The sequence below is a fragment of the Schistocerca nitens genome, chromosome 6 (genome assembly GCF_023898315.1).
Source record: "Schistocerca nitens isolate TAMUIC-IGC-003100 chromosome 6, iqSchNite1.1, whole genome shotgun sequence".
In the NCBI taxonomy this organism is placed as follows: Eukaryota; Metazoa; Arthropoda; class Insecta; order Orthoptera; family Acrididae; genus Schistocerca; species Schistocerca nitens.
The window spans coordinates 188082398-188095647 of NC_064619.1; positions in this window are offsets into that span (position 1 = coordinate 188082398).

Consider the following 13250-nt stretch of genomic DNA (forward strand, 5'->3'; position numbering starts at 1 on the left):
AGACTTACACACCACTTAAACTAACTTATGCTAAGAACAACACACACACCCATACCCGAGGGAGGACTCGAACCTCCAGCAGGACGGTCCGTGCAGTCCATGACAAGCAAGTTCCAGTTTTGTAGTGTATTAACAAATAATTGGCCGAGGCTGTAGTCCTCAGATCTTTCTTCCTTACAGTTGTTCCTATTATGTAGCAGTATAAAGCAGTACTTAACATTACACTGCTCATTTAAGACAAAAACCAAAGAAGGTATTTTTTCCACGTATATAACACTCTAAGTTAATTAGCTACTTATCGTCAAAATTTATGTCATATATATGGTGTTCTCCAATTAATTACTTCCTATACCCATACTAGGAAGCATTTCCAAAGCTCCCATTTTACGTGTAAGAAAAACATATTGCCTGATAGACTGATGTCGCAGTAATTCGTAAAACCACATCATGAGTCTGTGAGTAATTGGTTATCTCGGATGCGGGAAGCCCTATACTGAACATCATTTTTTTTCTTACAGAAAATTAGCGAATCTACATATGACAATGATATTTCATAGTAATTATCGACAAGAATTTTTCTCGTCAGTTGCGAAAAATATCACACTGAATGTTAAAATCTATTTGAGAAAATATTTCTCATAAAACTGTTAGGAACGTGGCTCAATGTGCATAACAATGTAGGGTGCAGTAATCTCCCCTCTCTATTTTCATATCTGATCATGATGGTTAACAGTTGCGCTTCACTTGTCTCTATATCTCCAATAGCATCACAAAATGCGACTTGATAGATCCTTCCAATCAGTTCGGTGTAAGAAGCTTAATTCAGTTTATCCACAGCAGATAAGAAACTAGAAGACTGCACTCTTCTCAGTAACGTCAGTACGGTTTTACCTCAGTGAATTGATATGTGAAACTTTTTATTGCTTCATTAACATTGCTTTCACTCTATCCGATATTATTTCAATCTAAGGTTTGTACGCTCTACTTACTGAGGTTATTTGTGCTCATGTAGATTTGTTTACATTTATGCTTCACGCAGAGGAATGTTATCGCATGGGACGAACGTACAGCACCGAAGATGTGAGGATATATACTGCTTATAATGATGGAGTTGACCAACTTAGGCAGCCCAAGGGCAGACAAGGAAATAATCCAAGCTTTAAAACAGTAATTTAAAGAATGTTACCTTAAAACATGACTACCGGTGTTTTACCGAATCTGCTATCAACAGGAGTATATAAAGAGTTGAGAGACAACTAAGTAAGGGTAAGTATAAGACATTACGTCACCACACAACGGACAAGACGAGAATTTGAATAAGAATGCCAGGTGGGCTCATGTAAACTACATGTACTCAGTTGCTGTATGCACAAACCAACCCATGTACTGAAACCCATCTTGACAACGCACTCTGTTACTAAACAGAAGTTTATCGGACACGTATGGTTGCTGTCTTCACTGCACTGCAGAGTTCTAATTTGTTATTAGTCAACAATACTTATAGGGAACCTTGTATTTACAACTATTCTGACACAACATTTTCTGCAGTTAGTTCAAATGGTTCAAATGGCTCTGAGCACTATGTGACTTAACTTCTGCGGTCATGAGTCGCCTAGAACTTAGAACTAATTAAACCTAACTAACCTAAGGACATCACACACATCCATGCCCGAGGCAGGATTCGAACCTGCGAACGTAGCGGCCGCGCGGTTCCAGACTGTAGCGCCTTTAACCGCTTGGCCACCACGGCCGGCCTGCAGTTAGTGCCTCACTTCTTGTAAGCAATATAATAAGTTCTGTGACTACATTTACCATTCCACTTCTTCCATCTGCAAGCAGTTGCTATGTTTCAGTCTAATTAACAATTTTGACTCGATCTCTAAACAACTACTCTGCTAACACAAAATTACTAAAAACTATATACACAAATTCCTCCGCTGACAACTTCATACGTTAAGTTCCGTATTCTGCAATAAAGGTTTTTTTACCATATTTGAAAAATAGAACAGCAGATATTTTCGCGGTCCAGCAACTTAATCAGAAACTGAAGAAACATACTAAGAAATACAGCACATACATGGTCACTTATAAAAACGTGGGTGCATGCGGGCCTCTGCAGCTATAAAAATGCGTCTAAATAACTCATCACAGGTATGTTTGATCGCAGAAAATAAATCTAAAGCAATACAAAATATTATTTGCGGTCACATATTGGTAGCTGAGACACACTTTCCGGGCTCCTGGTCGGCTTGAATCACGAATCTGTTGAGAAATTCACCTATATTACATCACAAAATTTATCCAATTTCATACAGTCCATTGATTTCCAAGCTCCCTTTTCAAAATCCTCAATCCCTAGCTGTAATAATAAAGAAACCAGTAACACAATTTGGCATGCATTACTGAGAAAACAGTACTTGCTTCTTCCTCACTCTTAATAATAACAGTTGATAATCCTGATTACCAAGCTGTACGTATATCTTCACTCCTTCCTCATAGAAATGGTTCGTCGTGATTGTTTCACCTCCGTATTTTGCACTCTCTTGAAAAGGTCAGTTGATTTACGGTTTGCTAAGGCAAGGGAAACAATGCACTCGTCTCCTCTGATAAAACTACGTAAGATCATTCCCCTATGCTATTTTCAACTTATAGATATTACTCGAACAGCTTGAATCATATGTGAATTAATTTTTCTATTGTAATTCACTAGAACTTCTTGTTACCAACATAATGTCAACGCTTCCTCAGTGTGGGTTCTCGAGATTACTCTCTGCATAACAACAGTTCTGTATTTTCGGTTAACATCTTAACAATATTCCTTTGTCACTACATTTCATAACCATGTTCACCAATCATAATCACTCCCTCACAACTTCACTTAATAATCTAATCGTCCTCATGCTCGTCTAAGCGGTAATCTTCATAATAGTGGCTATTCAGTAACCATGGCTACGTAATTAACACAGTAATATGATTGCAGAGCTTTTATATGAATGCATGTCCGAAAAAACACGCAGAATCTGGAGCTATGAAACATTACATGTAAATTAAAGTGGATCGTTGCCGTCAGCTCCATCGGGACATTACGTATGCCGGACGGTGTGGCCGAGCGGTTCTAGGCGCTTCAGTCTGGAACCGCGCGACCGCTACGGTCGCAGGTTCGAATCTTGCCTCGGGCATGAATGTGTGTGATGTCCTCAGGTTCGTTCGGTTTAAGTAGTTATAAGTTCTAGGGGACTGATGACCTCAGATGTTAAGTCCCATAGTGCTCAGAGCCATTTGAACCATTTGACATTACTTGCCATCAACGGCGACGAGTCAAAATGTGTACTGGACCGGAATTCGAACCGAGGATCTCCTATTTACCAGGCAGGTGAACCACTATGCCGTCATTCCTTTTATCGGAATGACCTGCTACTATCGTGACACTTCAGAAAACCATTGTCAGATCCTCATGTAATATAAGCTGCAAATGGGAGAAAAAAATTAATTCTGATAACAGAATAATAAATGAAAGGAGAAAGGGGGAAAAACGAGAACGTAGACCCCAAACCACCACCAAGCTCACATGATACGTATCAACAAATATTTATAAAAGGTTTTCGTAGTAATTTTTTTTTATTTTGTGTTGTTTATGTATTTTTATAGTTTGTATTAGAATCTAAAAGTAGAAGGAAACCGAAACCAGCTTAGATTCGAAACAGCAAACTAAGAAAATTCCTAAATTGATTGCAAGGATTGTATATGCTCATCCGTATCTATACTTCATCAATGCACATTTTACAATAGAACTGGAACGACGTTGAGTCCAAACATAAAACAAAACGAACAGGGAAACCAAGAGAGTACAGACCGTAGCAAATCAAATGGGCACACACATAACAGAGAAAAACACATATGATTAGAAAAAATAAATTAACCAACACCTCGTCGACGGAAAACAAGATTCAACATGTTGGCGAAGAGGTTCTCGATAACCAGGCATTCGTAAGTTTGTCAAATAGGCAGTGATCATGTACTGCATGAAGTTCATCTGATCTTCCCGCTCGCCTTCTACAACGTAATGAATGAAGTGTCACAGCAATCACATAACGATATGGGTTTTCGACCGTGGAAAGAAAGAAGAATCTGGGTGCAATAAGATGTCCGTAATGTACGCAGTCTCAGAAGATTGGGTGAGGAAGTCCTGATCCAAGACCAATTTGCCATATGATCTCCACAAGTAAAGCGATGTCATATTGTGTCTCGAGACGTACAACAACTACATAAATCCGTGTCACTGAGCCCAATACGGGAAAGACGTTCGTTCCTTGGAATCAAGTTATTCACTATATTTTACCGCGAGGACGCTACGCGCATTGGCAAAATCGGAAGACTGATATTGATCCAAATTGTCATCCAGGTTGTTTGCGGCGATTCTCTTTCAACGAGGTTCAGGCAAGGTGTAACCTCCCCACAAAATTTAATAAATAATATGAATATGATTCTAATTTAGTGTAACCTCCCCACAAAATAATTTTTGTGTAACCTCCCCACAAAATTCTTTCACATTTCTTGTAACCTCAAAACAGAAAAATTCCTAAACCTCTCAACAGTAAAAATTATAATTATGTAGTTCACATTCAGTGTAACGTCCCAACAAAAAAATAAATTCACTAACCTGGTAATAATACAATGTAACTAACATCTCAATTAAATTGTCGCTCACTTATGACTTTTCAATAATTGACTATGAATTTAACCTGGTAAATTTTTGGCGTCAGCAGTGCTGCGTCATGGCCCTGAAAGATCATTCTGAATAAAAAAGAGAAAAATTCTTACCTCAATGAAGTCGCCGGATAACGCATATATATCTGCTCTTACAATAAATTTTTCTGGCACAGCCCTGTGCAATGCTGGCCGATAGATTTGTCATTTATGAAAGGGAAACAACTGATTTTTCTTTTGCAATAATCGGGATGAACATGGATTGGAGAAATTAGTAAATTCTTTTTAATTGAATGAATGTTTGTTAAAAGTTTAAAAGTTACTTTTTATGAGAAAGATTATTATTAGGACATTTTTTAAAACATTTACATGGCACTTGAGATAACATTACTACATATGCGCGAGGCTGCTTTTTTTACCTTATACAATAATATTCAGGCTCCGGCATCGCTGCACCGCGACCGGCCACCCAACACGATACACCAGACCAGACCAGAGCAGACTGCAGACTAGCAACAACTTACTGCTACAGCTACACAGTTCCTACTACAGTCAACACTGCTCTCTGGTCAGAGACCTTGCATATCGCAGGCAGCGCATGGCCAGTACATCGAAATTACATCTGCTCGGACCTCTTACATAACCCTCCACTGGGGCGGGGGGGGGGGAGGGGGGCAAAATTTTGGCAGCGATGGTGAGTCAATTGGACTTGCCATGAGCAACAAATTTTTCTATAATCTACTTAATTAACTAAGTCTACAGTCACAGAGTATATACATATATATAAGTGCAGAACATGAAATGAAATAGAGTGCACATCCACTGAGTATAGAACATATCAAGAAATGACAAAATGTATACGCAATGATTACAAAACATATTAACAAATGACATAAAGTGCACACGCAGTGTATATGTAAGAAATGACAAAATGTATACGCAATGAGTACAAAACATGTTAACAAATGACATAAAGTGCACACGCACTGTATATATAAGAAATAACAAAATGTATACGCAATGAGTACAAAACATATTAACAAATGACATAAAGTGCATACGCACTGTATATATTTTTTACCTTTTTACAAGAACTAGGAAAGGAAAGGGAAGGATTGCATCGTGGTTGTAGCACAGTAGGTTGCACGTAGCTGCACTGAAAGTCCATATCTTTCTACAGAAGCAGAACACAAAGTGAGACAATCTGAAGTTCTCTTCCCTGAAGTATTAATCAGTGTAGCCAAGACACTGAAATGTCGTATTAATATTCAATGTTATCATTTTGGTAGTACATTAGGTACACCATACAGTAGGACCATAATAACATCTCCATCGTTCAAGGTGGTGGACAGCATGATGTGTCAACACCACATTCTTGTAGAATCCATACTCATTCACCATCGTAGAATTAGTGCAAAATCCTAATATAGTGCTCCATGATCATGAGGATGGACAAGACAAACGGATATTGCAGTAATTTCTGGTAATTAGGTCAGAAGGTGAAGGACATTAAGTCTTATGCTAGTCATAACTGAGAATTACACTAGTCTATGAACCGATTTGAGTAATTGTTGGCACTCATTGCCTAGTTACTACACATTTCTGTACTATGTATGGAGTATTACAGAACATTATTCATAAGTCATTTAATTATAGTAAATATTGGCACTCATTGACCAGTTACAAACTATTTTTATGCATTATTCGGAAGTGATCATTCAAAGCAAGAGTTAATGAATGGCATAGCATTTACATAATTCATCTAGTTATAGTAAACATTGGCACTCATTGGCCAGTTACTAAACATTTTTATGCATTGTTCAGAAGTCATCATTCAAAACAGGAGCTAATGAGTGTAGCATCAAGCTACTGGTATTCATATATAATAGCATGTAAGTGACATAAGACAAATTTAAAATATAAGAAACAGTGGCATTCATTGGCCAGTTACAAAGTATTCATATAGTTTTATAAAACATTATTCAGTATTATTCAGAAGTCATCATTCAAACTGAGAGTTAATTATTGGCATAGCATCTATAGAGTATAACAAACATATTATTTACAGAAATTATTGGCATAGCATTTATGCATTATTACAAAATATCATTTAGTATTACTCAGAACTCATCATTCAAGTGACATAGGACATATTTAAAATGTGACACACTATAACTATTACTCAGGGTCTGTGGTTAGAAAACATCATTCAATATTACTCAGAACTCATCATTCAAGTGACATAGGACATATTTAAAATGTAACACACCGTAACTATTACTCAAGGTCTGTGGTCCAATAATACATAGATATAATGGATTCAATACATCTAGAAATATCTCTTAAACTAGTAGCATTATTTGGGACTGGTAATACATTTTTTTGTGCTAACAATGCATTGCGTTGGGATCGATAATTAATTGCTGGGGCATGAAAATATTTGCTTTTGAATTATTGCTGCAAATAACGATTAATAACGTCATTCGTCATGAGTCAGCTGTAGCAAGGTTATGAACAAGTAGAGTATATGTGATCATATTCATGAATGACACACACAAATGGTTAAAAAAATGCAAGTACTAGAACAGATTTAATGACTAACTGCTTATAGCACATTAATTTCATGAATAGCTTCTCCTGGAAAAAATACAAAATGGATTATTCAGCTGAAAGAAGAAACGCATATTAAGCTGAAAAGTAGTGAACTTCGAATTAACAGGTAATGAAACGTGTACTCAATATGAATGTACTCTAGCTGTCCTTTCCAAAACATTCAGTCATTATACCATGCGACATAAGACATACTGTCAAAACGAACTGCAACAAATACTTAAATAACTACATAGTATTTCTTAACTAACAGTAAATATATAAACTTCATCATTATCCTCATCTGCAAAGAAAAACTTCATTATTCATATTACCATAACTTCATCACTATCATCAGCTGAAAACAAAAACCCCATTGTTCATATTAGCATATTCTTCATATAACTATTCATCATCATTCACTATCATCTGCAAAAAAGACACTTCATTATTTATTATTCATATTACCATTTACTTCATACAACTATTCATAGTATAGAGTTTCTTATTTCTAGCATATTTCATCACTAAAACTAAGATGTGTAGTTCTGTCTGACAGCCTGCATCAATCGCCTCATATTCTGAAAGAAAAATAATTAGTTAAGACTGCTATCATACGATGTTTATAGTATATTCTTGTTAATGCTTGTTAATTCTGATCCATTTACTCTTCATCACAAGGTATTGCATTTTCTTTCGTTCATTCCGAAGGTCAAATTCCCATTTCATAGTAATCCACTGTGGTTTGTTTAAGTTATTTCTTTTACACGTTATTGCTTTCTGAAAATGATGAATAAGGATCAATATCTTGCATTTAAATCATATACCAATTAAATAAAAACTTGTTTCTAGTGATATAATTAAGCATACAGCATAGCATGACAGAAAACGTATTATGTCAAAAACATAGACAGTTTTCAAGTGCAAAAAATGTACACACAGTATCATAATGTAGTGGCAAAAAAAAAATGTTAAATAGTCACGATGTTGAGATATCATAAGGCAAAATGTCAAAGTCAACTGGTGTTTGTTATATCTTAAAGATTTCGTAGTGCATACAGACAAAACAGGAAAACAATCATACATACACGAAAAATGGAAAATGTGCACGGTCTGATGTGTAACGACAAGAAAATCGACCAGCTAAACTTACCTTGCCGGGCATTTGCCAAGACAAAATATGATAACCATCAGTAAGTAGTCACATAGATAGAATTGCATAATTGGTCATAAAATAAGTAAGTTTATCTGGAAAAATGTGCACGGTCTGATGTGTAACGACAAGAAAAGCGACCTGCTAACCTTACCTTGCCGGGCACTTGCCAGGAAAAAATAAGATAATCATCAGTAAGTGTTCATATAAATATAATTGCATAAGTGATCATATAAAAATCAGGAAATGGCATTACAGTGTGATAAATCATAAAGTATGTTCATTCAATAAAGGGTTTAATATTGGAGACATGGTGATTGCCTTCGCTTTTTCTGGTGCTCAAAGTTTCGACATGTACTACATTGGGGTGAGGAATGCTGCGAATTCTATATGGACCTGCGTATAGAAGCTCAAATTTCTGCATCTACTCTTTCCTCTGTTGGATAAATAATGTGTGCGTACTAATATCTTCTGTCCAACGTGAAAGTCACGGCGTGTACAAACCCTGTCTTCTCCGGCGCTCTGCGGCACGTTTGATGTTGTTGAGTGCAATGTCAATTATTTCATGGTGGCGCAGTCGACGAGATGTAATACTAATTCTTTAATTTTGTTAGGTGGTTCAACATTTTTCAATATAACAGTCGGAGATAACATAGTAGATTCATTCGGTATGGAGTTAATTACATCCTGGAAAGAAAGTATGTGTGTATCCCAATCAATATGTTTTTTATGGCTTTCAGTACATGCCCTACATGGAATAAAAAATTTTTACAAATGCATTCGAAACAGATTTAGCAGTAGCTTTGCGTAACGGAGTGAAGGTAAAAAATTTGGAAGTGAGTTCAACAGCGACAAAGATGTAACAAAAACCTCTATTAGATCTGGGAATCGGACCGAAAATGTCTACAGCGGCCATGTGTCTCAATTTAACAGGTACAATGGGATGTAACGGAGAAATATGTGAAAACGTGTCTGACTTAGCTTTCTGGTAGATTTTACATGACGCTAAAACTCGTCGTATACGTTTCTCCATGTTGGCCAAATATCAGTTCTGTCTCAGTATAAGAAAACATTTTCTGGCTCCGTAATGTGCGTAACTTAAATGAGTATACCAAATTAATTTGTTAACCAGTTCGTCAGAAATGCATAGTAACCAGTTGTTGCTGTCAGGGTGAGAGCGGCGAAACAGAATATTATTGCGTACAGTGTAATGGTTTCTGATGGTAACATTATTCCTATCGTGCCAAAGGTGTTTAATTTCCTTCCATACGTTGTCTTTACTCTGCTCTTGTGCTATGTCTCGTAATGATGCCGAAATAAAATTTGCGAATGCAACTTGTTGAATATAAATGACGCTAGAATTTGCTTGGCAGAAGTTGGTTGCGATGTCTTGCTGATTGTTGCTGAGAGAACGGGATATTGCGTCTGCTACAGTATTTTGTATACCGGGAATGTGAACAATTGTAAAATTAAATTCCTGTAAATAAAGTTTCCATCTGCTTAACCTGTCGTGTGTAAATTTTGCGGAAAGTAAAAGCTGTGTAGCTCTATGATCTGTGTAAACGGTCGTATGTCGTCCATAAAGAAAATGCCGAAATCTCGTAAATGCCCATACAACACACAATGTTTAAAGTTCTGTAACAGAATAATTGCGTTCAGCAGGTGACGGAATGCGACTCACAAAGACGATGTTTTTAATTACTGTAGAACCATCTTCTTCAATTTCCTGAAAAATATGTACGCCTGAAGCGGCGTTAGAACTGTCGGTGGCAACTGAAAAATTTCTAGTAAGATCCGGATGAGATAAAAGTGGTGCGTTTAACAAAGCTTGTTTCAGATTGACAAATTCAGACTGCGCTTGGTTATCCCAGGACCAAATAGTGTTTTTACCTGTCAATTGTCATAATCTAGGGGTGTCTAAAGCAGAGTAATGAATAAATTTACGAAAAAAGTTAATTAATCCCAGAAAGCTGCGTAGTTGTTTCTTCGTCGTAGGTACAGTAATGTCACGTAAAGCTTGAAGTTTTTCCGTGTCAGGCGCAATGCCGTCTGCTGAAATTACATGTCCAAGAAATTTTATAGAAGTTTTGCCAAAGTGTGATTTACTGAGATTAACTTTAAGTCCTTGTGCACGAAAAGTTTGTAAGAGTTGTTCAAGAATCAGACTGTGTTCAGACCAGTTAGCTTCTGCAATAAGAATGTCGTCTACATACGTTGTGATTCTGTCTTTAAGTTCTTTCGGAAGTATAGTATTTAAACCGTGAATAAATGCTGCTGAAGAAATAGTTAAAGCGAACGGTAATTTTCAAAATTGATACCAGTCAACAAAACAGAGAAAAGCTGTGAACTTTCTGCAGTTATGGAGCTGGATTTGCCAAAATCCCGATTTCAAATCTAATGTAGAATAAATAGCAGTACCATGAAATTTCTGTAGAAGTTCTTCTAGTGTTTGAGGGCGATCTGTTTCATTAATAATATTGTCGTTGATGTGACGCGAATCAAGTACGAGCCGAAGTGAACCATCCTTTTTCTTAACAATATGGAGCGGGTGTTTATGTACGGACTAACTGCCAGTTCAATAATTCCTTGGTCAAGCATAGCTTGCAATTCTTTCTTAACTTGATCTCTGTGAATGTATGGAATAGGATGTTTGGCCTTAAACGTGTCGTGCTGTTTAACTTGAAATTCATACTTAAAACCGGACATAGTACCAGGGGTGTTGTCAAGAACTGGAGCTTGCTGTAAAAGAATTTTGCGTAGTTGCGTGCGTTCGTCGTCTGTATTTGCACTGCCCTGTTTTACTTTATCAGAAATCATTTGCGTAACGTCATAGTCGGCTTCGTCTGGAGTATTATAGTTGTGTACGTACGTATCTGTGAACAATGTGGAATGACAGTCTATGTTACGTGATGCAGAAATGACCTCTGTCCGATTAATTGTTTGTTCTTCTGCAGATAAAGAGTGCTGAAATGCTAATGCCAGTTGTACATTTTCATCCTTTAACATTAAATACGAATTTTGAAAGTCGATAATTGCGTCATGTTGTACCAGAAAATTCGTACCTAAAATAACGTCTGTTGTCAATAAGGGAACGATCCAAAAATTTGAGTGAAACGTATGACCTGTAATACAAAATGATAAGTGTGTCTGTAACTTTACATCTACTCCTTTACCAGATACTGCTCCTTTTACTTTAGTTTTGCCTAATGGTAACGTAGGATAGGTATTCTCTTTGTTACATTCGTTGAAAGTTTCCTCATTTATAACTGACATAGGTGATCCAGAATCTATTAAAGCTGAAAATTTGGATGATCCAATCTTTACTTCAATGACAGGGTGTGAAATGGTTTTTTGACTAGCTGGTTTTTCTTGTAAAAGAGTGTCTCGGATGTCATCAAAAGTAATAACATTTTCGTGAACAAGATTCTTTGTGTCAAAAGTATTGCTTGCGTTGCTGGAAGATTCATTCTGCACTATATCTAGTCAAATTATTTCTGACGTGCTGTTATTTTCGGGAGGATGCTGTGGCAATACAACTATTTGTACTGTTCTGTTATTTCTTCCTGACGTATTACGTTCGGGATGATATCTACTGTATTGTTCATTCATGATAATCTGTTGTTGCGGATGATTTTGCTGCTGGTAAGACCGACTGTTATTAAACGTACGCTGGAAATTGTGCTAATTACTTTTACGTCTGTCATGATAGTCATTTCTATACGGTGCATTGCGATATGAGTTGAAATGATGTGTTTTCTGTACGTACTGATTTCCTTGTTGATGTGCGTTACTATTTGGTGGAGCCGACGCAATACGTGTAGGCGGCGAAATATTAGAGCTTGGTTGACCTTGCACATTACATTGTTGGTTAGGTATGCTAACCGGCTGGTTTTGTTGCTGTTGTTGGGAAAAACCTCTATTGTTACCAAAATGTGGTTCCTGTTGCTGTTAATTTTGACGATACTGCTGATTAAAGTTTTGTCTGTTATTGAAGTTCTGGTGGTTGTCGTTCCTGGATCGTCTATTACCTTTGCTATTGAAATAGCGTGGCTGATCGTAATTACTGTATGTTGGTTGGCCTTGGTTATGATGTGAAAAATTTTTGTTTATGAAGGAATAATCTGATTGCTGAACTTACAAAAGCTGTAACAGATCTCTGAATGCCGAAATATTTTCTTTCTGCTGACCTGTTAAAAGTGATACTCTTAAAGATCGTGGTAATTTAGAAATACATAATTGGATAAGTGCAGATCCACTGTATGGCTCTCTTAAGTACTGGTTTTGTTGGACCATGTGTTAAAAAAATTGCGTTACAGTGGGAAAATTTGAGTTCTCATAATTCGGTAAACTAATTAATTGATCCTTGATTCCGCACTGTGTCGTCTTCGACCAATACGCTGACAGAAAAGCATTCTGAAATTCTTCTACCGAGTAGCATTGTCTCGCGATCGGTCTCATACGAGTTGCCGGTTCGCCTTCCAAAAAAATGGAAATAAATTCAAGTTTGTGTGTTACGGACCAAGTTGGTGGAAAAGCAAAGCTAAATTGTTGTATCCAATCTAAGGGGTGAATCTGTGTTCTGTCATTTTTAAATACCTTAAATTTTCTCACGGATAGAAAGTGCTTGTAATCAAAATTTTCGTCTCTGAATGTCTGAACAGGTTCAGGATTGTATGCTAATCTGTTTGTCTGTGACTGTTGGGAATCTAACTAACGTACTGTCTGTAAATTACCTAAATTATACTGGCTGTGTGAGTCTGACAAATGTTCGGAAAGTGGCGTATGCTGTGATGTGTTAAAG